This window comes from Tursiops truncatus, chromosome X (genome assembly GCF_011762595.2).
Source record: "Tursiops truncatus isolate mTurTru1 chromosome X, mTurTru1.mat.Y, whole genome shotgun sequence".
NCBI classification, from domain to species: domain Eukaryota; kingdom Metazoa; phylum Chordata; class Mammalia; order Artiodactyla; family Delphinidae; genus Tursiops; species Tursiops truncatus.
Window position 1 is genome coordinate 18,342,143 of NC_047055.1, and position 3,475 is coordinate 18,345,617.

Sequence of the window (3,475 nt, forward strand, 5' to 3'; positions counted from 1 at the left end):
CTGGCCTCCCTACCATTTTCTCTGTGGCTTGGCAGGAGCAGTGCAGAGTCAGGGCTTTGGCTTAGTGTCTGATCGAGGAGCGGCCACAACCCAGGAGCCAGCCAGCTGCTGCCAGGAAGTCCAGACACAGGAAGTAGGGCGGTGGGGCCTCAGTTTCCTAACAGTGTGGGCAGGACTTAGAGCCAAGTGCAGAAGCTGGGGACATTTGTCTTGCGAATGTACCCTTTGGGGTTTAGGCATGGCGGCTACTCGTGTGTTGTGGGTCCTGGGCCCGTTTTTTTTTTTTTTTTTTTTTTTTTTTTTTGTGGTACGCGGGCCTCTCACTATTGCGGCCTCTCCCGTTGCGGAGCACAGGCTCCGGACGCGCAGGCTCAGCGGCCATGGCTCAGGGGCCCAGCCGCTCCGCGGCATGTGGGATCCTCCTGGATCGGGCAACGAACCCGTGTCCCCTGCCTCGGCAGGCGGACTCTCAACCACTGCGCCACCAGGGAAGCCCTGGGCCCGTTTTGACAGCAGTGACAGAGCACAGTGGACAGGCCAGTGCCAAGGACCCTAAATAGCCCATGTCACTGATGGAGACCGAAAGCCTGAAGTACCATTGCCTGGAGCAAGAAGGACCTGTATAGACGGAATGGGAATACACTGACTTGCCCTGTGTGGCCCAGAACCTCTTCTGGGAACCTAAAATTAATTGCTCAAGTGGATGGAACCCAGGAATGTAATGGAAGGCCCTGAGGAATTCTCTGAGCCCACCCACCAGCTGGTGGCTCCTGGGGCTTTGCAGGTTCACTGTAAACCCCAGGGTCCAATCTTTTATCCTGAAGGGATCCTGATGTTATCTCAGTTCTTGCAAGGAGGGCAGAGAGGTGGCTTTTGGGGTTGGTATTTCCCTGAAAAGGATGGCATTATTTAGGCCTGAGGAAACATTATTTACCTCATACTAGTTAGTGTTCTCTGTGCCAGCTTCATAGGTAGTTCGTGATGAAGATTCCTTAATGACCTTATAAGATATCCATGGTTAATAATGGTAGAATCATAAAAATTCATGGCTGCCTTTCTCATCGTGCCATCCTTTTTTTTTGTTTTTTACTGTAAGCTATTATTTATTTTATTTTTTTTAACATCTTTATTAGAGTATAATTGCTTGGAATGATATGTCAGTTTCTGCTTAATAACAAAGTGAATCAGTTATACATATACTGTGCCATCCTTCTTAGTCTCTATATTTCAGTATCTGAATTCTTAACAGAAAGGAAGTAATGTCACTCTGGTGCTCTGCTGTGGCCTTCTCGTGGTTCAAGATGTTTTTTATGTAAGGTCTCTCCTGGGCTCTGAGGATGCAAGCAGACATTTTCCTTTGAAAGGTAAGCTTCCATCAGTACCAGGGGAAGAGAACTGGCTTTTGTGACATCATCACCTGTTCCTAGCCTTCAGTCTGATCATAGCCTTCAGTCTGATCATAACTGAGTTCACTGGTGGTGTGTGGACATTGGTCTCATTGGCAGCTATAAGTTTCTTAGAGATCCTTTGGGAAACATGCCTCCTTTGCTCCAGGTCCTGTGAAAGAGAGAAATGAGCTCTAATGTTCCCCTCCTATTTCACCTAGAGTAGACTTGGAGAGTCTGGACCAGAGGAGTGGGGTTGAGTCCAATGGAGAAATAGTCTGACCTGACCATTTTCTTGGAAGGTTACAGAGATATATATGTATGGAGACAGTGTCCCATATCCGAGGCTAGAGATGTGGTTGCTCCTAGACCTGGAATTCCTTCAGCTCAAGACTGTTTTGTTCATCCTTTGCAAACTATCTTTATTAGAGGCCATGTGCCTAGTAGTGAGGGGAAGCCTAAGGTGATCCCACCTAACCACGTCTCAGTGATGGAGTCAAGAAATTTCATTAGTGTTTCCTTTGCAAGAGTGGATAGTGTGGATGGGCAATGGATCCATCATTCCGCTGGTTTTTGTTTTTTAATGCATTCATTTGAGCTACACCAGGTATTCCCTTCAACCCTCACAAAGCCTGAATTCCATTCTCTTTGTCCTGATAGGAAGAGACATTCTCTTCCTGTGTTTTAGGGAGAAAATCAAACGGACTTTCAGGATCAAACCCTAAAAGTTGGCTAAGAGCAGGTAAGAGAAATGTCAAAGTAAAGTGTCTTTTACTCCACATGTGTGATTATGTTGATCCAAACACATGAACATATGTATTCGAGAGAGCCAATGTGTACCTTGTGTTGTATACATAAAATTTCAAAAAACAAAACCAAACCACTAATGGTTTCTTCCTTTCCAAATCAGTCTTTTGAGGGTGAACTTTTAAGTTTTATATATATATAAAAATATATATATATAATTTTATATATGTATAAAATGAAGGCTTTAAATATTGACAAACAAGGTTTATTATTGATAATATTCATGTTTATTCATTCCCCTCAATTCTTTTGTAGAGTAAACTCTGCTCTGATCCAAACCACACTATACACATAAATCCAATTTTAATACAGATTTATGTTTTGTATGAAACTAAATATAGAAATGTATATCTATTTAAATATATGATATAAATAATCAAAAAGGTTATCAGTTGTCTTAACAGGTTTTAAGATAGTGATTTTCTTCTTGATCATCACATGGTTATTTTCCAGATACTTGGCATGCACTATTCCTTCATTTACTAAAAAAAAATATTGTAAGTCTCATATCTAAGAGATGAAGTGTAACACATACAGACATACACAAACACCATAAAGTCCAAGGAAGTAGATGAATAATATTTAATGGCATGGGAAAAAACTGTTCTAATGTTAAATGATGAAACCATGAGACAAAACTCTAACTTCTAATTGGAATTTATTCATATGCAATTATATGTATCACGCCATTTGTGGTATGCAGTAATGACAGCTGTCTGATACCTCTTTTTATGGCTCATGCCAAATTGTTACTTAAAATTCAACCTAAAAGGTGACAACATGGAGAAATACTCCCAGGTTGTCTGAAAGATTATCGAGGTCAAAGACCACTTGAATTTGTGAATTGTTCGTTTGAAAAGAGGCCCAGGCTTCAGGCAATTTCTTCTTTTTCTGTCTGGATCTACCTACTATATCCCTTGAAGTTGAAAATTTGATGTCATGAGAAAGTACTGGATAGGTAAAGCTGAGTGAAGAAGAGAAGAAATGCTTAGGTTAGATAGAGTGGAAATGTAATTTCTGAAAGAACAAGATGCCTGATGAGGGTGGGTGGTTTTAGGCCTCAGTTTGATCTCAGATGGAAAACTAAAGCAAAAGTGTAGCAGCTTGAGCAAGTTTCCTCAAACTGGACAAAATGCTACACAGCTGCTTGTCTTGGTTCTTTTGTCTCTTTGCGGTATTTTTTCAAACTGGAAGGGTGGGGGAAGAGAGCTGAGGACAGGGCCTGCTGGCATAGCTGGAGCACTACTGCCATCGTGCGGAAATAGTTTCAAAACACCCTACGC